The following is a 27753-nucleotide window of genomic DNA, read 5'->3' as shown; positions in this document are numbered from 1 at the left end:
CCCCCTTTTTACCATACCGCACACATACAGCCCTCTCTGCCAGTCTGTCACCGAGGGCCATGTGCGGGTGTCAGCTGCTGCATCGGTAGCTCATATGTGCGCCGTGCACACATCCTCTGCGCAGCAAGTGTCAATATTGTCCAGAAGTGTGCATGTTTGTCACAGTAGTAATCAGAGAGCTAGCGCCTGCGGCTTGTTAGGCTTGGAACTTGGGGATGGCACAAAGTCTGCAAAAATGTGGCGTACAAGATAAAAAAAACTTTTTTTCATATTGCATGTAATAGGTACATGCTGATTTTTCTCTGTGAGCGCGATGGGGTTGCCCCGGCGCTCGGCTCTTCGACCATTTAGCGGGTCTAACAATTAATCCTCACATCTACACCTTACCGGAAAGCTTTTAGTCCCCACAGGTCATCTCAGTGGACTAACATATTGTCTTCACATTTACAGTTTACCAGTGCAACCGTTAATCCTCGCTGTCGCACTTCGCTGGCTGAACGGTCGGTCAACTCAAATACTCCGTTCGGATGAACTTTCTATCCCCCGTTTTAAATAATTCGTTATTACTCAGGGATGAATTTCTGCAGTTACTCTGCGCAAGGAACAATACTCTCTTTGGAGCTTTTTCTCCATGGGGAGAAACAAATTCCGCAGGGAAGAACCCCAGAAACAATGATTTATTCTAGATTGCGTTCAGAGAATTTTTTTTTCACGGCTTCTTTACCGTGGCATTCAGCCATTCTTCTACCATTTCTTTTGCACTCAATGCGACAAGGAAAGAAAAGTGAGACGATGAATTGTTTTATTTTTCGCTTAGCAGTTTCTGCTTTCTTTCGTTGAACTCGCTGTTTGATACCGCTTCAGTCAAGTTGTCCTATCTTGTAGAGTTTTCTTTTTTTTAAGCTGCTCTAATGGAAGCATTAGATTAGTGGCGTTACACACGCCAACACAGACAGCAATCGGCCCATTGTGGACAGCGGCTGCGTTCTGCAAAACAGAAAAAGTATTGCAAATGGTTAGTGCCACGTGACAGATGATGAGGACGCACGCACACGGCGAATGCCAACAACGTGAATTAAAGAAAAAACACATGTCTAAAATACAGCACGCGAATCATTTCACCTTGATGTCATTTCGAGCCACATAACGTTACAGCGCAAGTATGGCAGGGGTTGCCATCATGCCGAGGCGCCGCCAACGAGTCGGCGAGTTTTCTGGGACTGGCACTGCACAGCTCTAGCAGGCCCGTGAGCCGCCACTGTCTACAGCGTACCTCGAACAATAGTGCGAAGAAACGCGGGGCCACCGCCACAACGGCGCCGAGCTGTTTTTGGGTGAGTGACAAGAAATCAAATGTGATTGTGACTGATTTCCACAAAGATTGGAACCAAAGCCAGTCCGCTAGATAAAGCCTCGCCAGCTCGTGTCGGCACACTTCAAGAGCGCGATATACAACCGAACTCGTTGCTGGCCACCGCTTTGCAAAGAATCAAGGCCTAACACCTATATCGCAAGCTCGCATCTCATCACCGCGATCAACACACGATGAGCAGGCGACTAACAGGCATTGCTGCTATTCGCCAGGCGGTAAACAAAGCTCAGTCAAGGACGCCTATAAGCCGACCTTCGCGGTGCGTTTCGTGCGCGCGATATTTGCAATGTTCCTAGACTGTCATACCGCCTCGCGGCCCTCAGGAGCGTTCTTTCAGTGATGATCGGTAGAAGACAATATGGCGATGCTACGTAGTGGTTCCCGTGTACGGCTGTGCATGTCTCACGGTTAACACGTTAGCGACAACGAAATACTACGACATTGCTTGTTTCGTGCTTCGGTGAATAAGCTGGACCCCTCTGTGACAGTATCAATATGATTTTACGTCGCAAAGCGAGATGTTTTCGTAAAAATATTTTGTGAAGCACAATTGTCCAACCACACTGTCAACGCTGGCCCACAGCTGACATATTTTAACTGCACGAGGTTTTCTGAAGCCACGTAGGTAAGAGAAGTCTCTTTCTCTTAACTTGTCTGTCAAAAGTGGGACTGCCTCGTGTGTGTTTACAACCCGTCGGTATTGGTTGTAAAGCAGAAACCCATAAAATTGTGCGCAGGGAGTCTAATAAGCTGGCATGCATGAACGGAACGTGAGAGCCTTCTTAAAATATTGGTGCTACTTCAAAATAAAGTGCTTATCTTTGGAGCTGTTAATAATTGAGTGAGCCATCATTCAGTTCACTCGGGGCTGCGATCACTCCACGGCTACTGTGAAACTGCGAGCAAGTAGAATCAGCGTATCCGAGTCACTTATTTTCCCAGTAGCCCCAATCCGTGAATAATCAAAGCATTCTTGACTAATGGAATGTATTTATATCCACGTTAACGTACCGCAGCTGGCTGAATTTCACCAGCAGTCCCGCCCCGTACGTCATCTTTCTTGACACGAAAGAAACGCGGCGGCGCGGTCACAAGCCGCACCGCCGTGTTTTAGGTGAACTTCAGGTCTACCGTTCGAGCACGCTGCTGATTAGTTCCTTAAGGCCTTAAACGTAGCAACCGGTTGCTACGTTTATGTGTGCAACAGCGAGGAAAAGTAGTGTATTGCGTATAGCGAAAGCCTGTGCATGATTTTCAATTTGGGTTACCAATTCTGACACTGTAATATCAACCATAAGATTGTCGAAATTGTAGCGGCAGCTGCATACGCGGAAGATGACACTGATGACGCGTGCAAGGTTTTCTCGGCTGTAGGTGATGGTGCACTAGTGCCTGTTGGAAAATATCAATGTCGTTTTATGAACTTGAGAAAGGATCATGTTTAAACCGTGTATTGTGCTCACGTTGCAGCATGGTACCCATTTTGTAATTACGCGTGCGTGTGGCCTAGTGTGCATTAGTGCGTTTTTTATTTTATTTTGCTGGCTTTCATTCCGTGCATGTTTTTTTCCTCATTTTATGCAGCCATTACAAAAGAGCTTGTTGGAATATTGGCCCCATTACCTGGCATGGGTGCAGAGATTTACCACAGCCCCTGTTCAAGCAGAGCTGTTCAAGATTCATAAATACAATTATTAGGATCTCTAAACCTGCCACTTTGCTTTTGTCTTGCTTGTTTCGTTTTGACAACATACATCAAGTTAAAAAGGCAAAGAAAGTGAGGAATAAGTCGCAATAGCAGAGAACCTAGAGCTATTGGAAAACACATCAGTTCTCTGATTATAGGAAAAGAACGTAAGCCTATATTGTCCCTCACAGTAGTTTTTTTAACCAAGGATAGTAGGGTCCTATATACGAGATAGGAATATTCCACCTGATGATATATGCTGTTTCTTGGCGCAAGGGCCACGTTATGTAGGAGTATTCCACCTGACTAGGAGGTTCGAGTAGTAGGAAACGTATCGGTTAGTAAAAGCTCATAAAATCTGTAGATTTACCACTGGAAATTGTGACGAAACAACAATGAATGGGCACAGAAACAGCGTGACTAACATGTACGAAGACGAAAAGAGGACACACTATAAAACGCTGAATTTCAGTTTAAGATGTGTGGTTTTACAGCATGTATATTTCATCCAAAAACAACACAGCAAACCAGAGCAGCGTACACTGACTTCAAGAAGTGGCATGAAGTTCTGTTTTTGAGTATGCCTACCTCATTTTTCTAGTAAACAAGCTTGTTGGCACTAGTCGTCATGTCGACCACATACACTGCTGCGGTGCTCGCAAGACACCCCAATTCGCAGAGCAGGGTACTTCGGTAAATAAGGGCACAACAAACAAAAAATGCAGAGCACTACAGGGGAGATCAAGTGCCCCAAAACTACATTATGAAGTTTGACACTTCCAGCTGGAGTAACTCTGTTTTTAATATGTTACAAACTATTCGGAAAGGGTTGGTGGATCAAAAAATTGAGCACAATTCACACAACCAACGCAAAATTATTCACAACCTGGGTGCAACACTGTGGCATAAATAAATAAGTAGGTGAATTCAGCAAGTGACTAGAATAGAAATATAAAACATCAGGCATATTTCTCGTTAAAAATGCACCAGAAAATGCAAAATCACAAGGTTTCACAATCTCGCGGCTAACGAAGGCACTTGTTTCAGCCCAACTAAGAGAACCGAAATGGCGTACATTTTGCATTGATGTTGTATAAGGCGCTGTAACCAAACATCTTTTGACTATATGTACGTCTTGTCAAAGCTGACTGTTCCTGAAAGAATTTGTAAGGAGCAGATTCCATGCCCTCGTCACATTTCATTTCTGCCACATAGGTGTAGTGGTTATGGTGCTTGGCTGCCGACCCGAAAGATGTGGATTTGAGCCTGGCTGCAGTGATGGCATTTGGATTTATCCAAAGTGCTAGAAGCTCATGTACTGTAACATCTCTGTGCACGTAAAAGAATTCTAGCTGGCCTTAACTGTTGAGAAGTCTCGGGTAGAGCGTCTCTCATAGCTTCAAGCTTCAGTGTCTTTGTGATAATAAACAGCACCAATCAACCAACCCACCAATGTTTGTTTGGCAAACTTCAGTACAGAGACTGTAGCACACAGCCGTACAAGCAAATGAAATGCACTAAACAAGAATGAGTTTCATACACTTCAGGCTGGAAAAATTCTGTTCTAAGTATGTTACAAGCAAATCATAAAGTGTCGTTGCGTGACAAAACACAGCACAGTTCCCACATCCCACGCATTACTCTTCACAACCTGTGCGTAACATTGTGGGATAAATAAATAAGAAGAATTTTTCAGCAACTTACTATACCAAAAATATGAAACATCAGCTACGTTTCTCACTAAATAATGCACCAGAAGATGCAAAGGCTGTTAGTATCGCAAGTCTTCACACTCTCACAGCCAACGAATGCACTTATTCTAGCACAAATAAGAGAATCAAAATGACTTACGATTTGAATTGAGGTTGTATAAGTGCTGTTTTCAAACATCTTTTGACTATATGTACGTCTTTTCAAAGAAAACTGTTCCTGAAAAAAACTTGTAGGGAGCATAAAAAACTTGTAGGAAGCTGTCGTTGCCCTTTACGTACCTAGCCGCACCTTGTGGTGTAAGCAGGACCCCTTCCTCACAAATCTTCTATGGCACACTGCGCATCCTTGCTGCTGTTCTTGAAACGGCCATTCCTTGGCCTGCAAAAGAGCAAATGATGATGAATCTGCCTCACTGTTTCAATGACTACAAAGAGGTGCGAATCCTTCTTGACTCCATCGAAGTTGAAGTTCAGAAATTTCACTGTGCATTGTGTCGCATTTTAACTTACTCATACCATAAGATAGCACACACGGTAAAAGTAAATATAGGTGTGACACCCGCTGGGCTGATTGCGTTGGACAGCCAATGTTTTTGAAGGAGAGCATCTGAACGTGCCTTGTGTAGAGAAATCAAAGTCTTGACAAATTAGACTCTTTCAAAGATGATGTCAAGGTCCACAAAGATTTCAATATTGGTGACATGAGCTATAAAGGTGTACAAGGTGTTGTGCAGCCAACATTTCCCCAAAATCAAGCTCAGTTTTTTACTAGACATTCTGAAAAAAACAGTTAAAATATCACAAGCGCACCTTCATGTTGAGAGAACCATTCAGCGAATAAAAGTTTTTTAAAATGCTGAAGGGACCTGTGCCCTGAAAGCTTGTCGGACAACTAAATCAAATATTCATCACGATAGCTGGAAATGTGAATATTTCTACACTAATACTCTCCAAAAAAAGTTTTCACAGTAACTGATGAGACCCGCACGTTTCTGGGGGTAATTTCAGAAAAAAAAATTCATGGTGACAAGTTTTCTACGGAATTAACGTATAATGGTTATTGAGGCCTAAATAACGAAACTATTTATCGGAATTTAGAACATTTCAGTTACACTTGCTTTAGTTGTTGGTACGTAAGCAAAATTTTTTGTTGCTACATTGAAAGTAGTTTAATTTTTTCAACTGAGTACATTTTTGTTCTGTGACTGTCAAGTTGTGTTTTACTAATATTTAGGGTTTTGAATGCCGAAGCAACGATATGACTCTGGGGCATGGCGTAGTTGAAAACGCCGTACATTTCAACCGCCTGATGTATTTTAACATGCACTGACATTGCACCATGCCTTGTCCTTTAAAAATGTGTGTTCAGTAAAAAATGATCACCCCGGCTGGTTTTAAAGCCACAATTTTCAGTTCAGCAGTCGAGCACCGCAAGTACTGTAAAACTATGGCAGACGAAGCTGCTTTGTTGTCTGTTATATAATTCTCTCAACCCCTTCAAAATTTATTGTGGAAGAGCATCTGCTTGAAGGCTCTTTACACCCAAAGAAATGCAATCGCTTGTTCAAAGACCACGGCGAGGATGCAGAATGTGACAAAGAATAAGCATATGCACAAACGAAAAATTTTGGCTGAGCTCGTCTATTGTGTCTAAACAACAACTTTAACTTCAGCCTGCCAAAACCATTTCATTATAATAAAACATATTAGGAGGGAGATCGTAACTTAGTTTGACCCTCTGGGTGGTTTTAATAAGTACTGCAATAATAGTGATATTCATTTTTGCATTCTGCCTTTGCTCTATTATAACGTAACTGCCATTACTGGGAAGCTATACCCCTGCATCATGCAGAGGGTATTTATGATGGCTGCTCAGGCATGTGAATAGCATTCTTAATATAGTTGAAGCCCATGTTATACGCAATAACGTATTTAGGATATCCAATCTTCACTATACCTAGTGGTCTATTTTCATGTTATCTTCATTTTATCTATGCCTTGTCAATCCGCAGTCATCATGCCAATTATTTTCAATTTGTTCTTGTCAGGCTATTTTAAAAGCTATGCATTTATGCACTTTAACAGCTGCGTGTGCCTTTAAAGAGAACGAGTATTCTTGCGTAGCCAGTAAATCCCCCTCTCTTGCCGAATTAGTTGACCCTGAAGGACCAGTAGATGCATGACAGGTAGCTTATAAACTTCATTATGAGACAGCGCTGCATATCGCCACTTTTCTATTAAGGAAACAGGATAGCGCCCATTGCAAATATTGGCATTAACTTCAACTGTTCTATCAGTGGGTAGAGCTGCCTAAATAAGTTTAACAGTTACCTGTGACGTTAAAGTTTGGCACAGGCTTTTGTAGCAGTCACTTGTCATTAGCTGATGGTGTCATACATGGCCCTCAAACAAAGAACATTGCAGTTGTTTTTTTGTTTCCCGTGTTTTACTGAGTAGTAGATACTGCTGTCCTTTAATGAAAGTGTTCTGCCACTCTACCTAGTAAACCAGTTTGATTATGAAGCATGTCGTACTGGATAACTCCAGGTTGATTTGATAGCGTGTGAATCCTTATTGTGCACTGCAACACAAACACATGAGCAGCTATTATGGCCATTAGTTGAAGACTTGATCTCATGCTGTGTAGAGATACGCCTTAGGTAATTAAGATAAAAGGTATCTAAATTTCAAAGTGAAGTTGTCACATGTCTTGTGGTTATTTGACAGAGCTTTTGCTGTGGCCCTTAGACAGGTTCTGATTGCCCAAGTGGAAGCAGAATGTTGTAAAAGCTACCTTATGAAAGCGTCCTTAAATGCCATGGCTCAGTCATGTCTTTAGAGATACGAAGCTTTTGGGATGAAATTTCAATATTTTTCGAAAATCAAACATGAGGTTTCATGTCAACAGCACAAACAAAATGTCACATCTCTGGAAAATATAGAGCATTCATTATTAGTTGAAAGCTCTGGCCACACTTCCAGGCCATCATGCGAGGCAAAACTGAACATTCATTTTCTGAAAACTGTACTCGTACTCCCGTATGTTGTGCTACAAATGTGTTTGTATGGCTTTTTTCATCTTTTCGCTTACCTTGTATAGTGTAACTAATGAAAACAAATAAAATGAAATGAAATGAAAAACTGTGTGGCAACAAAAGTCCTGTCAAAGCTAACCAATAGAGAAAAAAGTACTTTTGTTAACACAGACGCACAACTCTCAGAGGCATTAAGTGGGTTGATGGCAATACACATTCATGCGAAATAGGAGTTGCAACATGCTGCTCGTAGTCAAAGCTGTGCACCAACACTGCACAGTGTTGGTGCACAACTTTGAAAAAAATCAGCGACAGAAATACTGTTACGGCTAGTGGTATTTTCAAAACCAATTTCATTTTTAATGGTGTCGTGGATCTCCTAAACGATGGCCCCGATTTTGCGACTTGTAGGACTGCCACTGTACAGTACGGTCCGTTGTTCGAGGGAACACGCAAGCTCATGGACGGTGGGACGCGTGGCACTAACTTGTGGCGAGATTTTTAAATACGGTGCATGCGCATACAATCACAAGGGTGGCAGGTGGCCTGCTTCATCTGCTACTTCTACGCTTGTATGCATGAAAGCATTGAAAAGCGCTTCCGTACTCTTGCACTGCAACTTATCTAGCTTCATCTCTGTCTACTTCTCGTCTGATTTCCACCAAGCACAAAAATGCATAATTTTATGTATCGCTGCAGTTTTTCGCAAACTTTCTCCAATAAACCAGTGACATTTTTCACATACTGCCTGCTGGAACTGGCTGCTTTGGATAACAGATAATTCTGTTGCAGCAAACATTCAAAAATTGCCTTCGCAACCATGAAATATCTGCTTATGAAGGCAGAATTGGTATCTCTTGATTTACAGTGCGAAAACGAAAAGCGCAAAGGCTGATAGCTCACTAGCGTACGCCGAGTGCATTGGCAGAGAACTGGCAGATGACACAGGGCACGCACCACTTTGGTGAGTCCATGCTAGTTCTCAGTAGATTGCCGGCCACGCACTCGTGTGTTCCCCCTAACAGTGAACTGTACTGTACAATAAAACCTTAAAGTCTAGAAGTTGTCCAATAGGTGGAAAAGCTTAAGAAATACAGCACAGTTGATAACAAATGTGAGCTGGTAAGCAATAAACCTACCATTGCAGCCGTCATAGCTTAACTAAAAGAACTATTGATAATTAGTGCTAGGTAACTTAATGAGCTTTCCAAGTAGGTTTGCCACTGCGAAATTCTGATAAATGAAGTAGGTTCGGTCCCCCCTCCCCCCAAAAAGATCGATGATTTGATTGATATGTGAAGTTGAACGCCCCAAAAGCACCAGAGGATCATGAGAGACGCCGTAGTGGAGGACTGCGGAAATTTCGACCACCTGGGGTTCTTTAACATGCACCCAAATCTGAGTACACGGGCCTACAACATTTCCGCCTGAATCGGAAATGCACTCACCACAGCCGGGATTCGACCCCGCAACCTGCGTGTCAGCAGCCGAGTACCTCAGCCCCTAGACCACTGCGGCGGTGTTCCCTCCAAAAAAGAGAAAAAATTAAATGAACACATTCAGAGCATGCCAGGTAACTCTTGTTACGACTCTAAGTTCTGTGGGTCTCAGTTTTGGTAGCGGGCGCCCGTCGTAGGAACCATTGTCAAACAAGTAAGATGAGGCACTCGTACTAACGACAACAATTTATTTGCATAGCTTAGGAGCTCAGAAAGGAGCTTGGGGAACTCAATCTTGAGAAAAAATCAAGTCCAAAGGGTAGCCGTCAACAAGTAAGTGAAAAAAAAACTCTTCTGCGTGTTTTCTATTTCAATAAAAAAACTTTGGCTTAAGGTCTCGTTCTGAATCAAGCTCGCTGAAGGAATGCTGAAAACAAGCATGTCCCCCATTTTTAAAAGCAGCGTAGTCAACCCCGCTCGCATTCTTCACTCTTTCAGCCGATGCGATGCTCGATTACTTTTCGGGTGGCGACTCATGAAGTGGAACCACCTTTCCACACGCAAGGGAAGAAAAGGAAAGACCACAACACTTCAATGCCCGGCTTCTTGATCACGTGCGCGACTGAGCAATTTGGCTTTTCCTTCAAAATACCAGCCCCACACGGCGACGTGGCGCTTCTGCCTCCAACCAAACTGCTTACGCTGAGCAGCAGGCGATTCTGAGGAATCAGGAAATTGGTGTGGCATGCGAAGGCATCCTGTCGTGTATGAGCCATGGCAAGCCAGCACATCTCGCCCGATGTGCAAAAAAGGCAGATCCCAAGCCTTGACCGGCGGAGAAGCCTGCCTTTCATTGCACTGCACATCAATGTACCGTGCGTTGGTCTTTCTTAAAGATGGAGGGGCCATCGCATTTTTTCTTCCAGGAATGCGGCTGTGCACGTTTCTCCCGTGCCCTTCTTCTCGAGACACGAGATCATGCAGCAGCAGCAGCAGCAGCAGCAGCAGCAGCAGCAGCAGCAGCAGCAGCAGCAGCAGCAGCAGCAGCAGCAGCAGCAGCAGCAGCAGCAGCAGCAGCAGCAGCAGCAGCAGCAGCAGCAGCAGCAGCAGCAGCAGCAGCAGCAGCAGCAGCAGCAGCAGCAGCAGCAGCAGCAGCAGCAGCAGCAGCAGCAGCAGCAGCAGCAGCAGCAGCAGCAGCAGCCTGACTACGTCCACTGCCGGACAAAAGCCTCTCCCGTGTTCCGCCAGGTAACTCAGTCAATTATACCCGCAAACTTCTTAATCTGATCTGCCAACCTAACCTTCCGTCTGCCCCTAATTCGCTTGCCTTCTCTAGGAATCCAGTTAGTGACCCTTAATGACCAGCAGTTATCCTATATACGTGCTACATGCCCGGCCCATGTCCACTTCCTCTTCTTGATTTTAACTATGATATCCTTAACCCCGGTTAGTTCCCTAATCCCCTTTGCTCTCTTCTTTTGTTTTGAGGTTACACCTACTATTTTCCTTTACATTGCTCGCTGCGTCGTCCTCAATTTAAGCTGAACCTTCCTTGTAGGTCTCAAGGTTTCTGCTCCGTAACTAAGTACCGGCAAGATGCAGCTGTTATGTACCTTCCTCTTAAGGGATAGTGGCAGTCTACCTGTCATGATTTGAGAGTGCTTGCCAAATGTGCTCGAATCCATTCTTATTCTTCTGGTTACTTCCGTCTCATGGTTTGGCTCCGCGGTTATTACCTGTCCTAAGTAGACATAGTCTTTTACAACTTCAAGTGCGCCATTACCTATCTCAAAGTGCTGTTCCCTTCCGAGGTTGCTGTATATTACTTTCGTTTTCTGCAGATTAATTTTAAGACATACTTTTCTGCTCTCCTTGCCTAACTCTGTACTTATGAGTTGCAATTCGTCTCCTGAGTTACTCAGCAATGCAATGTCATCGGCGAAGTGCAGGTTACTAACGTACTCTCTATGAACTCTTATGCCTAACTGTTCCCATTCTAGGCCTCTGAAAACCTGTAAGCACGCGGTAAATAGCATTGGGGAGATCGTATCCCCCTGCCTTACACCCTTCTTGATTGGTATTCTGTTGCTTTTTTATGAAGCACTATGGTAGCAGTTAATCCCCTTCCAGGATGTTTACATATGCTTCGTTGACGCCCTCATTCCACAGTGTCTGCAAGGCTGCTGATATTTCTCCTGAATCAAACGCCTTCTCGTCATTTATGAAGGCTATGTATAGTGGTTGCCTATATTCTGAGCATTTCTATGTTACCTGATTGATAGTAGGAATGTGGTTGATTGTTGAGTAGCCTGTTGGAAATTGTGCTTGTTCTTTTGGTTGATTGAATTTCAATGTTGTGTTCTATTAGCAGTTACCTTTGTGAATAGCTTGTGTACTATGGAGAGCAAGCTGATCGCCCTGTAATTCTTCAAGTCTTTGTCATCTCCTTTCTCATGTACTAAGATTATGTTAGCATTCTTCCATGATTCTGGTACTTTTCCCACCAGGCGACACCTCGTAAACGGGGTCGCTAGTTTTTCTAACACAATCTGTCCTCCATCTTTCAGCAGATTTGATGTTACCCGATCCTCACCAGTAGCTTTGCCTCTTTGCATCCTCTCCAAGGCTTTTCTCACTTCTACTATATTTACTGGTGGGGTGTCGTTTGAGGTACTGCTAGTTCTTATATTAAGGTCGTGGTTGTGCTGGCTACTGTACAGATTTCTGTAAAACTCCTCCGCTAATTTTACTACTCTATCCATATTGGTAGTAACTTTGCCTTTCTTGTCCCTTAGTGCATACATCTGGTTTTTGACGAGGTCATTCATAACGGTCCTAAGAATGGCAGTTGAACACCTGTGGTGTGGCGAGGAGCTATTTAAAAATAATGACGGCATTGCCACTTTCCGTTTAGAAATTATACTTGCAGTGGCAGAATGGGAAGCAAGTAACAAGACTTGTTGCATTCATAGCGTTTTGTTGTCTGCTAAGTTGATGAAATCACATGATGCCACAATGCATTGCTTTATAGTGGTGAGCTTTTTGTGTATACTTGCAAAAAGACAAATAAGAAGGCCAGCTAATGCAGCTCTGTTTTGTTCTTAGCACTGACTTGGAGACAAACCTGAGCATTGGTGTGTGTCTTCACATCTTTCAGATAGCGCAAATTATTCTAGTATCTTTAAAAACCATAGGATGCGCTGAGGAGCCTGGTAAAGGAAGAAGTTTAAGTTGCCGGCCAAAAAGTTTAGAATGATACCTTTCATGGGTGAACCATATATTTTTGTGGTCATTTGCAAGCATACCTGCCCTCTAATTTTTTTGCATACTGTATGTCGTCTTGGAACGTGTCTGCCAAAAGAAAAGCCGATGGCGCACAGTGAAGCTCCTGTGTGCCGTGTGGCCCGCGATTCCGGTGAATCATTTTTCATAGTAAATCAACTTGTTTAAACTAATTTTCTTTCAGATTGTCTCACTTTGGGAGAAAGGGGGTCTTCTATGTAAGGAAAGCCACCAGTGAGTGGCTGTAGCCATGTGCTGGCCACTTGTGGTGTTGACAACACGCACACAGAGAAGTAACTTGATTATGTGATCCATCCATGGCTAGAAGCCGTGGCCTGATATACAAAAAGGAACTGCCACCATTCTAGGTAGGGGTGAGGTCTGGCATGACCAGGCCTACTCGTCGTGTTCGGCTATATATTTAGCTGGCAAGTGCCAACGCCTTCGCTAGAAGTTTTTCGTTTTCAGCCAACTGCTCGCACTTCAGGCAATTGCAGCAAAGCATGGGCCACTGTGCTGGTTAGGTTCGTCACGTTGCAGAGCGTGTGAGGCGAGTAAGATGGAGGCAGTGCGGAAAACAAAATGAAGATATATAAGACGAGAAAAAACATTGAAAATACAGTACTAGACGTCGTGCACGCACGCGGTTCACACACATAAGAAAAGAGTAAACAGTCTCACAGTCTGTGCCGTAGCCCGGTGCCTTGAAGTGGTGCCCGTTGAGTGCTCAGATGCAGTCGCTGCTTGGGTGCACTGGTCAGCGTCCCGCTGAAGAAGGCATCGCCAGGCCTAAGGCGTAACCGCATTCTATGAGCGACGCGTCGGCTCGCTTGACGTGGTCGGTAGTTCTGGTGTTCCTATAACGCTCGCCGTACTGATGATGTCCGCAGGACCACTCAACCAGAACTCGTGCCTGGCCACGCCGTGCCCCGAGGACGTCAATGGCTCGAGGACAGGAACCCGGCCTTTCGAACCTCGCGCGTAGTTGCGTGTTCACCCTAGGCTCCCTTACGTCGTCTTGTCGGCGTCCGAACAGCTTCTTTCTGCGCGAGAGCCTTCTCTTCTTTTTTCAATGTGCGTGCTTCAATGCCCTTTGATTTTTGTCATCTTCCAGGTGATGAGGCGCTATCATCTGCTATGCTCGCATTTTCCCAGCTACTACATCACATCACCCCCCACTTGAGAAAGTTCTGCCGGTAGAAGAATTCGATGGCACTGGGGACACGTTGGTTTGCAGACGTGGTGGTTTGCAGACCTAACCACCACAGCCACACACTCACATACCTAACCACAACAGCCACACACTCACATACTTTGCCGTTTACAAAAGATGCCTTTGTTAGGTTTCATTTCATGCTGATAGTACACATAAAAGAAACACTAAAATGCAAAAGAAGTCCTAAATTTTCCGCCCTTGTTTTTAAATCTTTTTGTCGTTAAAGGTTTGACGAGGGCCTTGTAGCAAAATTTGTTCCACCTGCTGGTTACATTTATGTGTAAGTTCACTGATGTGTAAGTAGAAGCCGTGAATGCATTGACATACTTGCTTTATTGCTGCCACGAGACAGTTCGAAATTACAGTAACAAAGCTGCAGGATATCCTATGAATTGTCCCACTTCAGTGATTCTGCTTTGGAAGCGTTTTTGCGTCACCTTCCAGTGCTTCTCCTTTGCCCAATAACACATCGTCTGCCCACTTGCTATCTTTGTTGCTGTACTTGTGCAGAAAACAGGCTGATAAGATTACAGGTGACTATGACTACTAATATGCATGTATTTTAATGTGACAAGTTAACTCTTTGTATCCCGCTGCCAATCTATTTGCGCTAGTAAATATGTTTTTTTGCGTAAATTCAATAACAATGCATACAAAAATGGGAATAAACCTGGAACCTGTCCGACGGCTGTTTATATACATTATTATTATCGTCAACACTACTTACATAGTCCCTCTATGCTTCTTAATTATAATCAATCCATTCATCACCTGCTAAACATCTTTATTATTGTTATCACAATCTTTGTAAATGTCCCTGTGGCCACTTGGTAACGGCTCTGAGTCATCCTTCTCGTAATCATCGTTCATCACCCCCATCATGAAATCTTTAAACACTAATGTTCATTGCTTTCATCATTACCATCATTTTTACCATTCAAAGAGCATTTCTTGACCCAGAGCTCAACTTAAACATGTTCATGATCTTATCACTGATCTACATTACTCGTGTATTCATGTTTACGTACAAACTGAATGCTTTCATCACCAGCAATATCATTGTTCAACAGCCCTTTCCTTGTTGCTGTAATTCAACGTGCTAATTATCGGCGCTGTCCAAATAAACTTATTTATTTCAATTAGTCAATTAAAAAAGTTATGACGTGTATGTGTTCACTTCATGTCTAGAATAAAGCAAATAACCGGCAAATGTAACTCCTGGAAGGCACATTCAGCTACATTTAATATGTTTTTTCCCAAGCCACACTGCAACGAAGAAGGTCCTACTAGTACCATGCACTGTTCGATCAGCTTCTAACGTGAGCTGAGTATGCCTGGCATTCACAACTCAACTTGCAAATCTCTGGTAACTCAAAATGCAGCCCAACTCACACAAGATGAACCATTTTTATCTTAAACTTAGCTGAATAATTAAACGAATCTTAAGAATTCCGAGGAAACTTATGAAACAAGTATATTAGGCATACCGCTCTACAGGTAACTTGAAAAAAAGCTATTGATCAGTGCGCCCTTACTACTGTTTGTTCACAGACAATGACACACATATATGACAAGATAATGAAGTTGGGTGCGTTGTTAATGCATAACTGATCATACAGCGCAATATATATATATGACGAAGGCCATGCCGCGGCCGAAACGTAAATCGATAAAGGTACTGCTTGCTTTCTCGTACGTGTACCACCTTCTTTTCTTATACGTACCAGACCCACCGAACTTTCCCACTGAATATATATATATATATATATATATATATATATATATATATATATATATATATAAGGGAAAGAAGTGTTCCCTGTAATGACCCTCAAGTGAGGGTTGACAGTATAAATAAATAAAAAAATAAAATACCTAAGGGCTCGTTTTTCCGTGTTTTAACACAATATTAATGAGATATAACAGACAGTAATGCCAAGGAATGTACAGGGGAAGTTATTAAAACCAATGGAATGTAAATAAGAAGAAAGAAAAGTGGATGAAAAAATTACCAACTGTGAGCAGGAATCGAACCTACGACCTTCTAATTACGCGTTCAATGCTCGAACGCGTAATTCGAAGGTCATAGGTTCGATTCCTGCTCACAGTTGGTAATTTTTTCATCCACTTTTCTTTCTTCTTATTTACATTCCATTGGTTTCCCGAGTGTTCAGATTTGGGCGCACGTTAAAGAGCCCTAAGTGGTCTAAATTCTCGGAGCACTCTACTACGGCGTCCCTAATACTCATATACTATTGTCTTTTTGGGACGTTAAACCACAAATATCAGTCAATGACTCAATCAATTGATCATTCATCAATATTTCTTGCTATACGTGACCAGGCAAACACACAAAAGCTTTTATGAAATGCTTAATATTGGCAATATTACAAATTACTTTTTAAGGCAATGCGTTGGCCAGCCTTATCCCATTCCACAGATATATCATATCCACATGTACGTCGATCCTGGGATACAAGGGAATAAAAGTTTGCTAGCATTAAAAATCCAACCCTCCTTCCATCCCCGCAACCAAATACTAAAAAAATGTGTTTCGACATACCTGGTATAAACACTTCCTTTTCAGCTGCAGAGCAGAATTTCCGGCAAACAATTTGAAAAAAAAAAACAGTTTATATGATGTGTTGAATAAGAAAATGGTGTCATTTGATGTTGTATGCTGCTCATAAAAACAAGCGATTTCAGCTTATGGGCAATTCAAACTTCCACGACTTTTTTGTACATAGAGTAATAACTCGTGCTATGGGGCAAAAAAAAATACACATATGATTAGTTTGGTTTGGTAAAACTTGATTCTACCCTTAGGCTCAGTAAAAGTATGAAAATCTAGTCGGTTACGAATTCAAAACTGGGGCCTCCGTCCATTTTGCCCCGGCCTCAGTAATGAAAGATATATGGGCCTGTTTTAATGTCTCTCTGTTTGCACAAATAGTAGCAGGTTTCGTTATACTTGCAAAAAAAGATGCCGCTAGAAATGTTGACTCTTATCGCATGGCTCATGACGAAATTTGAAATTTACATTGCGTTTTAAGATGAAGAAAAAGTCAGCGTCACGTTGTCATAACAAATGCTAAGCGATATTCATACGGGGCCTTTTTGACCGAAGTCGAGGCAGATCAGAACCTGTTTTGATCCCAATCAAAAACAATCGCTGTGACGTGACCAGATAACATGAATCAATTTGGTTGATTTCACACAGGTGTGGATTGGGACCGACGACTTTGATAGCGATGTTCCATGCTAGGAAGAACAAGGCATAGATTAAGGTGCGTGGCGCTCGTTTTCGGCATAAGCACATCTGGCGTTGGGAAGTTCAACGCCACAATGACACGCTGGCATTTTGCTAAGAAATGACTCTGGGATCTTGACCATCAAAGTTCTGATAATGGTTGGTACATGCTTTGACACTAACGTCATGCCAAACGCGCAGTGCTTCGCAGATATACCATGACGTTACTAGCTAGCTGTCAATTACCACGGTGAATTGTCAGACAGGCTCAATAAGTACTTCAGAGTGCTGCCTAGACCATCCGTCAATTCTAGTTCATGCGCTACTCCTAGCGCACACAGGGTTACGCAAGGCATCCTCGAAATCAACATAGTCGATCAGCTGACACCACCACTCTTCACACTGCGGCAAAAAATGAGATAGCGAACAATTAGCTGTTCTTATCTTTTGGGAAAGTACTTTGGTCTGATATACGTTTACTTGACGATCTAGGGAAAGCGGCGCGGGTCGTAAGTCCGTACGTCCTATCCTTTCATATGCGAGTTCACGGGTTTATGGTCCTTCCGCAACCATATTGGAGTGCTGTTGGAGTACATGACCAAGCCCGTTGCCGGTAAGCGCGATGTGTTCGGGCACGCGACATGTACGGCAGAATAAAGAAATATTACTTACCCGTGGAAGAATTCAGCGCTGATTTCTGTCAAGAGCCGGAAATACTGCATTCTATAGGCATAATATCTTCTCTGTCGCTGTTCCCAACCGGTGGCAATGCCGTGCCGACACTACGCTGGAGATTTACAGTGCGTGTCACGGCGTGCCGGCACCAGCTCCGGAACTGAAGGGTGCAGTGAAACGTAAAAGTAGCACCACACGATCATACACGCATGCCTGTATGACAGTGTTTATAGGGAGATTTAGAATAAAGTTTTCAAGTGCTGTGGGCGTCACCGGCATAGCGGGTGCCATATGAGTTTTAAAATAGCGTTTTCTCTCCTGCAAACTGCAACGCACAATCGCAGCGACACCATAGCCTCGAAACCAGCGCTTGCGGGCCACACACGCGGCCGCTACTTCAGATTTTCTGTGGGCGGGCTGAAACGCGACTGTCAACTCGCGTTGCGACGCATGCGCAGTGGCAGTGACCACACCGCAAGGCTCGCGGTGCGCGATAATAAAGCTCCGTAATATCTAATGCACTGCAGCATAGATGTTACATCGTCAAGCTCTCCGAGGGCGACACAACCGACAACACGCTGCCGTGACCCCAGGTGGAAGACTGACCCAAAAGTGAGGTGGATGGTTAGTTCCCTTATCAATGGTCTACGCACGTAACAGGTGTCTGCATAGGACCTGCATCTCCCGCGCGGTTGATTCTTTTTCATACTCACTGGTTTGCACACGGCACACATGCCTTTGCGGTTGCTAGCTTCTTCAACGATCAATCCGTTCATGGCGCGAGCCCATTGCACTCTGTTACTAATATTTTGAGTAATATTGCTTTAGATTGTACACAAACATTCTTTTGAAGAGTTCACGGCCCCTTCACTTGGCTCAACTTAGTCGTTGGTGCTCAGTAACAACTGATTCGTTTTCTTCCTGAGTCTCTACTGCGCACTTATTGTAGGTAGTTGCTGCGAACAAAGGTGTCCATGAATGCGAAGCTTACGTAGGTGCCTATTCGGCATTCTCGGGGCATTCTAGTAACCAGGCAGTGAAAAGCTCAATAAAGGCGGTCTCACGATCATTACAGAAATTTTAAGGCTCAGAAGTGGTCGTCTGTGCCAGAATGATAAGCCGACAGCTGCACTTCTGACGGGCTTGCGTACTTCATTATCACTAGTAACAATACAGAAATAGAGCCCCGACATGAAGGCTAACGTGGAGAACGTCATGTGGCAGCCAGGATAATTGTGAAGCTTCATGAAACGCCTGCAACGAGTCGTGTGATCTCACAGCAACGAGGCGCCGTTACGTCGGTATGCAGTAGCCACGAATCACTGAGGCTGTTTTTCTAGACTAACCACGCGTATAGGGAAGCCAATTTGTTCAGAAAGTCTCCATTGGTTTTGACCTAGCAGGAATGAATAGGCTCAGAATGGCAGTGGCCAACTGCTCTGGGCGGTATGTTGTAGGCGAGGAAGCCATGGAAAGAGGATATCATTGAGATAATTTAGTTGTGTCACTGAAAATTCACGCAGGAGTCCTTACAGTCTCTTTAGGTCTCTTTGAGGCATCGTAAAGCTTGCAAAGATGCAGAGTCATGGTACACTGCTCGGTTGAATCAGCGACGCTTAGGGAATGCATCTCAGGGTCAATGGGAAAGGCTGCTGCTCGTCTACCAAGAAGGAAGCGTACGTGACGTGACGACGACGCCATGAAGAGACTGTTGTCACCGCTGGTGCAGGTAAAAAGTAAAAGAAAAAACGCCTGAGACAGCGAAGTTTTTACGGTGCAACGTTTCAAGTTGCCAAGTTTCAAGTTGTTTTCGATGCCATTAAAAGCCACACCTGCTTTTCAGTAATGCACATTCCAAAAGCGGCACCTTATTTGTTGACAGGCTTGCCGATTAGTTATGGTTAAAGTTTGCTTATCAGTCACTTGAATTTTTTCCTCATAAGAAAACAGTAAAAAGAAGTTCTAGTGTAAAGTATGACACTGAAAAAAAGTGCATGGGCAAAGTCACGATGGTTACTTTGTTCCTTCACAGGGCAAGCTTTGCGATAGTGAAGCCGTAACACTGTACACCTGAAAGTGGTACCACATGAAGAATACATACCTGGCACATAATAATGCATGGATAAGGGTAACTCTTACCTTAGCTGATATAGATAGCACAAGAAGAAATATTTGCGGTGGGAGCAGGTACCACGAATAAATGCACGAGTAACAAGCTTCAGCACGTACTTTCAACTAAATGCTTGTTCTTTTTAATCTGACAAGTACCTGAGTGAGGATATAAAGGGAAAATTACACGAAACCTCTAAAGAAATAAACGTCTTTGTTCATTACACCAGAATTTTCATCGCTTATAGGGTGCAGCCATCTTTGGCCGGGGGCTGCCGATCAAGGAGAGAGAAGGACCAAGACAGCGTCTGACTTGCCATTATCCTACGCTTGGTACTATTGTGGGCTCGTCATCTGCTTTCACGCAACTGCACCCACAGACCCTTAGCCAGCTGCGCGTAAAAGTGATAGCTGTTGTCAAGATCATATGTGTGTGCTCTGCTCTTAGTGATTGATTGATTGATATGTGGGGTTTAACGTCCCAAAACCACTATATGATTATGAGAGACGCCGTAGTGGAGGGCTCCGGAAATTTAGACCACCTGGGTTTCTTTAACGTGCACCCAAATCTGAACACATGGGCCTACAACATGCTCTTAGTGGGGGTCAAAAATTAAATAATCTGGTCTATTCGCAATGGCCATAAAGGGTAGTGCCGCCAAGCGGAATTAAAGAGCGTGCTCTCTAGGATGATCAACAGACATGCGCTCCCTTTTTCGGCTGTGCTATCATCAGTGTTAACGCATTATTGAAAAACGAACACTACCACTTCGCACGTTTCCTGCACCTGTGAGCAAACTGGACACTCCGCGGCACGATAGATCTGAATCGTTCTTGCGACACACAAACTTTTCGTGAAGATACGTGGCAACTCACGCATTCCATGATAGCACACAGAGTGCAGATATCAGCTTCATGAGGATTTCTGTAGCCAAGTAGGTTAGTTAAATGTTATCACCTGACCTTTTTAGCTGACAGTCGCCTTGTTTTACTTGCATATAACACTCGTTAGGGCTTTTGTAGAGCATGAATCCCATAAAATTGTACGCGGGAACTCACGTGAGCTCGCGATTTGCTCTTCGATAACTGAGCAATACCGAATTGGTGAGCCCTGCGCCACTGATTTTTATACGTTTGTTGATATATGGCAGCACATTGCAAGCGATTCAGTTGTTGGGTTTATGAACGAAATTGGTCCCAGATAAACGTGTTGGCGTGTTGTTGTTGTTTGAGTTGTCAAGGTCGTTCGGTGGAGGGAATTCCTCAGATTGCTTTCAGCAGTGATGTTGAAACAAACCATCTTCACGACAACGATTTTTCACTGGTCGTAGAAATCTGTTAACGTGCCCAGAGTGAGAGCGATGATGAATGATCAGTTGCTAACTCACGAGGAAAGAGTTGCACGTACACGTCCCCGTGTGCTTTAATTATTTTTCATGCATGAAAGACACTTTGAGAGCATTTTTAGGGGCGCAGCTCCTTATTGTCTAACCTTGTGAATTGTCACGCGTAACCGAGAGAAGAGACGAGAAAGAAAAGAAATCAAAACAAAAATGAATGAGCATTTCTCGTCTCATTTCTTAGATGGTGTTACTCTACCGCTACTGTCTGAAGTACTGCTACTCTCCGACTGACTGCTGCGCACGCTTTGCCAACGAGTGCCTCGCTCATTCTCCTGGATAGTCGCCGTACGTGGCGGATTTTAGGTGGAGCATGGACGGAGCAGAGCGGTGGGCGCGTTGAAGACGCTTGCGCTTAGCCTCCTTGGCTCGCGTCTCATCGGTGTTACCCGCGCGTTGTCTGCATTCTTGAACGAGATCGGACGCATGGACGCATGCACGAACGAACGGACACACGGATGGATGGATAGATGTACGGACGCTTCGCCCCATTCATCATCAGTCACTCTGTGAATACGCAGTGATTTTTGAATGTATCATATCATTTAGCTAAGTCAAAATATTAGCATAGTTTTCATTTGGTGGTTAAGCGTAACTGCTAAACATTTGCTGAACTTCGTTTTGCGGCAAAGTGGAGTCAGGCCAATCGGAGCTTAATGAAGCCAAAAGTGCGAAGACTAGGCAAATCTATGTGCTACCCATTATTCCCATGCTGGCTGAAGCGCCGTGTGTTGCAGCTCAGATGGACACTAGCGCCAGACACTAGAGCTAGTGTATTTGTAGGAAACTCTATAGTTGAAAAGGCCCACCCTTAAAAAGCACTCGCACGCATTTGACCCTTAAGGATCTAAAGTTTTCGCAAAATACGGTCAGAAGATAATATTTTTGATCCTTAAATGAAATTCTTTAGGTGATTATATTTAAAGGGTCACTGAACAACCTCTGAAAATCTGAAGAGTGAGCACATTATTATCTCTCGACGTTTCCCGCCTTTGGAGTGCAATTCGCGATACCAGCAGTTTCTTCACGTGAAGTTGGGATGTGAAGACTTGTAAGCTCTCGATTGCTGAATATAAGAGATATATCTGCTGTCAATTTTTGCCTACCTTGCTTTACATTAGGTCGCACGGGAGTTCTGCTTTTGCTCGCATGACTATCGTGGCTGATAAACTGATTTACCTTCATTTTCTGCATTTGCAACTGTGCAAGTAGAAATAGCCGCGTGTGGTCGAAAAGCACAGTGAAATTCTGACTAGCTGAACGTTCATTTCGGACATTGCGCGAGCCTAATGAAGAAATAGGTGTCGAGGAGTAGAAAGCACTTTCTAGGAATGCTGGTGAAGGTGAAAAAAAAATCACCGCCATATCCACAAAGTGAATGCTATTTGAGGATTTTTCTAAGTGGATACTATTAGAAGAGCTTGCTTGGTAACCCGCGAACGCTTTGTAGACATTTCCTACCATCATATATAGACGTGACAAAGTTTTTATAAATTGACTACATACACAATATGTAATTATTTATATTTTGATGCACTATAAATATTTCGATGAACTATATATGTTTTATATACACAAGAGATGTTTTTCTGCTACGTAAAAGAAGGGCGTCGCTCGATGAGCTCGCAGCTAGCTTCTATTATAAGATGATTGCTTTATTGATTTGTGGGTTTTAACGTCCCAAAACCACCATATGATTATGAGAGACGCCGTAGTGGAGGGCTCTTTAACGTGCACCCAAATCTGAGCACACGGGCCTACAACATTTCCGCCTCCATCGGAAATGCAGCCGCCGCATACGGGATTTTAACCCGCGACCTGCGTGTCAGCAGCCGAGTACCTTAGCCACTAGACCACCGCGGCGGGGCGATGATTGCTTTATGATGCGTGCACTATGTACATTGTATATATATCGAAGGTCATGGGCGGCTTTGGTCAGCCGTCACCCCTGCACCATAAAACCCCCGTATTCATCATCATAAAATACAAAAAGGGCGCTCCTGCATGAGCTCGGGGACTCATTTCCTCTCAAAGATTATTAGTTTATGATCGCTTAAGTATGTTGCTAAGGTATCATCGATGATGAGACGCACTAGAAAGTTCTAGAAGCCAACATCAATACAGGTTGCCCTGATGGTGGTGGGTCGTTGGCAGTAGTACGATACAGATCGGAGTGCATAACCTGATGTGTTAGACTAGCCAATCGCTTCGCACAATGTCAAACTTCAGATCTTCGGCTCCGCCGTGGTGGTCTAGTGGCTAAGGCACTCGGCTGCTGACCTTCAAGTCAGCAGCCGAGGAGGCTTCATTTTCACCTTTATTACGATGGAGGCGAAAATGCTGTAGGCCGAGTGCGCAGATTTGGGTGCACGTTCAAGAGCCCCAAGTGGTCGAAACTTTCGGAGCCCACCGCTACGGCGTTTTTCATAACCATATTGGGGTTTTTGGCACGTTAAACCCCACATATCAATCAATCAGATGTCCGACGAATACAAAGGGACCGTGTTTGAACTATGTCCTGTAAGATGCATTGCCTTCTCGGTGTAAGTTGGAGACGTCTCTTTCTGACAAGTTCGGTTGCAAGTATATGGCCATTGCTGTTATCCCGGATAAGAGCCTCACAGTGGCGTACTCCTCGTTATGGCTCTGGTTAATAATTGGCAAGTCGAGATCTTCAGCCACATCAGCTAGCTTGACGTAGATCTTGACACCAGCCGCAAGACTCTCCGCTTCTTTAGTGCAGACGACTGGAACGAACTCATTGGTATGAATGTTTCTAGCATTTCATGTTTCCTTGAAGCTGAGCACGCCGGCTGCGGTCAGGACGGAATCACGTTCGAAGTCATGAACGTGGGCATTGAGGGAGCCTTTGTTCGCAAGAGCAAGAGTGAACTTGGTCGAGCAGAAAACTGATGCCTTGAGCGACGGCGACCCATCTAGTGAGCATTATTTCAATTACTGGAGAGAAGGTCGTTAGCGGCGACAAGAGAAGTTTACACTGGTAACACTGGTCTACACGCTGGCGGTCTCCGGGCAAGGTTCGAGCAAAAGTGGTTTACCAAGCAATCTCCTAAAAAAAACCACTGTCTCGCCGTTGAGCTCAGTTTGGTTTAGGGGTCCTTTAACAAAACGACGTAATATTTTTTGTGGGGTCGTGAAGTGAAAAAATAATTTTTGCTTTATTAGACATAGTTATTCACCGTAACGCTAAGCGAAATTGTAAAAAGAAACCCTTATACAATTTTAATGAATATGAACTATGCATTTATTAGACATAGTTCCCAGGCATAGAGGAATGAACACGACAGCGTATTTTTCCGGTAAAAAATCTTCTTGCACCATCTCTTAAAACTCTTGAGTGCGTGGTAGCCGATGAAGTGGGGCTCCACACAGAGATGTGTCTTGCACTCAACACACATGTGTGTTTTTTTGTTTGCTAAGTTGCTGTCGCTAAGTGGTGTCAGTGCGAAGCGGTGTCGGGAAGCCTCCCACGTGTTCAGGCAGGAGGATCTCCGACGCACTGTGCTCGGGGGCATCTTTGCAGCTGCTTTGCCAGTTGTCACGTGATCATAGAGGGTGGTGGCGAGCTTTGGACTAGGTAGAGCGTACGCGACGGTATGTCGCTGCAAGTGTCTCAGTATGTCAGCGGCGCCTACCACTCGACCCAAACACAGAATATGCAATCGTCACTAATGAAGACCCTCAAGAACTAAATTCTCACAGCATCAAAGAAATCTTACCACCCCGGCGAACGTCCTCACTAGCACTTGGCCCCTTTCGATAGCGAAGAGATTCTAACAAGCCCTCCCGCACTAATGCAAGCTTGCGATCCCCAAATGTATTTTCAGCCTGTGAGCTAGTTCCGAACCCAGACGTTCAAATATTCCGGCACCGCTCATTCGACAAGTCATAAAAATACGTCTATGTGCGTGCTCGCACGAGTCTCTCCGCGTACACGCTCAGATCTTCCGCACTTTGCCTACGTGCAGTGTTGTTCAATCTTTCGGAAAGTTCAGTGCAACCATAGGGCTAAAACTTAGTAAACAAGCCAACTAGACCAAAAGTATGTTTTCTTGGATTTAGGAAAAATCCAGCCTCTTATTAAAAAACGTAAGCTTTTGGCGCTCAGGAGAAGCCACAAAAGGAAGAAGAAAAAATGAGGATATTGCAGAGGAGTTTGACTTCTCGTGCAACTCATTCCGTCTAATCAGCGAGACGCAGCCAGCAAAAAGGTGGCACATCAGAACGGCACATGTACGCGGGTCTTCACAGACCAGCGTTGCCGCAATTCTTTGTTGCCACAATATGATAGTGGTGACATGAGTGAGGGCAGCAACAGGATGCACGAGAGGCAAGTTCACACGAAGTTCTTACTGCTTTTGATATGATTCGCACTTTCGTCCGCGGCCGCGGTGAGGACGAAGGTATTAGCATTGCCTATTTCTTGATTGAAGTAACTGGTGTGTGTATTTTGTGTATTACTGTCGACGATATTCTCATGTTAACAAAAAAATAACTTCCCCGGCTGTTTTGTTCTTGAAGCAATCGACCTGTACTCGTCGTTTACATTGGCATCATGTAAACACTTTGTGCAACGCCGTGTGAATCCACACGTGCCTAGTGAAGCAAGGTCCGAGTGCCAACCGGCTGGCTGTGCTGCAGCTGTGCGCCGCTTGTGGTTTGACAACATCGCCGCCATCACCTCCATCCGCAAAGACCAGTCCCGTGGCAACGCTGTCACCGTAATGAAACAATAGTTTCAAGGTTTTACTGATAATCGTTCGAGCTTCGCCCACTCGTGATCATTGACATCGGGAAGATGGCGGTTATTTCTTTCAACAAGGGGAGTAATGGCCTGCTAATGAGAAATTCCCAAGCTGGACCAGGCAGCGCGGCTGGTTGCTGGCCTGCCTGTTGTGGCTTTTTGACGTGATCCCGCTCTGCCCTACTTACAACGAAGCACATCTTAGCACCCAAGCGGCTTGGCAGAAAGTCCTCAAAAGTAACGAATACAATCAGCAACTACAGGTGGTCCAGAGGTCCGGGACATCGCTGCAAGCCTTTGGCTGCCTGTGCCATTCTGAGCGGAGCCTCCAGGCCATTTAAGGAGCCGTAATGACACGAGAATACTTTGGAATAGGTCAATCTCCCTCACTCTTTGAATGCGCTCTATCACCAGGTTCGCGCGTCACGCACATGCTGTCGTCTGCTTGCTGTGGCCCTGCAGCACCCTGCGTCATTTACTCTTGGAGTTTAATAATGATAACCGTGGCGCCATATGATGTGATGTTCCTTGTCTAGTGCTGCTTATACGTTGCCCCGGACATATAGCAGAAGCAAGGGACGAAATTCTCAAAAGTGCGGCTGCGGCTATAACTCACCGAGTGACTGTCTCTCGTCTACATACCCGTCTGCTACCCATAACTACCCGCACTCTTCGGGATAACCTAGGACACCAGCGCCTACAACGATGGTGATACTCCTCACTCCGCCCTTAGCTAGGTGTAAAGAAAAGCGCATGAGTGGCGTTGCCTGTAGAGAAATACTAATTCACACCTGCGTTTAAAACATACCACTAATCTAACTGCATACGCCGGTACTTGATCGAGAAGTGGGGGACAGCCTATTTTCGCCCACGTTACGTTTGAGGTAAGGTAATCCAAAACAATACGACACTTTCAAAACATTTTCAAGACGTAACCAAACAATTTTTAGGCGTAAAGCTCACCACAGGAGAGCGTTTCATCGACCACCTTTGTGGGACTCAAAAGGTCCTCGACGATGATGATTAAGTAAGCGCTACACGCGTGCCGATGGTAAAAGGCCGCATTTCTAGGATGTTGATATTGATGTGACTGTGTGAATACTGTCATTTCTAGAACTATAAAAATATTAAGGGACCATTAAGCTTCGTCTTTAAGGGTTTAACGTGATAGGGTTATCCTGTCCTTTGTGCATACTTCAACCACTTAGTGCATACTTTTCATTGCGATAGCAACTATGTGGACACACTCAGCTGATTTTGCCATCGGTGTCCACCGTCATTCACCGTATATGTATATGTATTTACGGTTATGAAAACGCCAGGAATAAAATAATTAAGAAAAGGACTTCGGGGCACGGCATTGATCATGAAGCATCTTGCTTGTAAGTGCGTGGTGTTAGCCACTGAGCCACGAAAACACACCTCCCTCAACGTTGAAAAGGCAAGCTATTTATATCTAGGTGCGGCGATGGCGTAGTGGTTAGAGCATCCGCCTCGCGTGCAAGAGGTCCGTGGTTCAAATCCCGGTGCCACGCAGTTCCCAACCGGATTAAAAAAAAACCGCGTGTTGATGGAACTGCATTAAGAGGCCTGGGGTGCGGCCTCACCGGCAACCACCGCCGGGAACGCACTCCCTGACCAGAGAAGGATTGGCCACCCTGGCGCAGTGTCTGGCCACTACCTCCCACATACATACGTCAAATAACTCATGTCCCTCAGTCCCCAGCAGCTGCGAAGCAACTGACCACGGCGGCGGTCAGATCTGCAACGCAGCAGAGGGTGCTAAGAATCTCTGGATCCGGACAGGCCGC

The 27753-nt window shown here is 44.4% G+C and overlaps 1 long non-coding RNA gene across 1 annotated transcript; it reads right to left on the bottom strand.

The window, feature by feature from the left end:
• Nucleotides 1-785: 785 nt before the first annotated feature.
• On the bottom strand, nucleotides 786-18039 carry LOC119161706 (uncharacterized). The gene is made up of 3 exons (XR_012888101.1): nucleotides 17666-18039; nucleotides 5051-5150; nucleotides 786-987 (listed from the first exon to the last, which is right to left on the bottom strand). It is a non-coding gene; the product is annotated as an uncharacterized LOC119161706 (long non-coding RNA).
• Nucleotides 18040-27753: the final 9714 nt, after the last annotated feature.

The sequence above is a fragment of the Rhipicephalus microplus genome, chromosome X (genome assembly GCF_043290135.1).
Source record: "Rhipicephalus microplus isolate Deutch F79 chromosome X, USDA_Rmic, whole genome shotgun sequence".
Lineage (NCBI taxonomy): Eukaryota > Metazoa > Arthropoda > Arachnida > Ixodida > Ixodidae > Rhipicephalus > Rhipicephalus microplus.
Note: the sequence above shows the minus strand (reverse complement) of the source record. Positions and strands in the feature narration are given on the sequence as shown.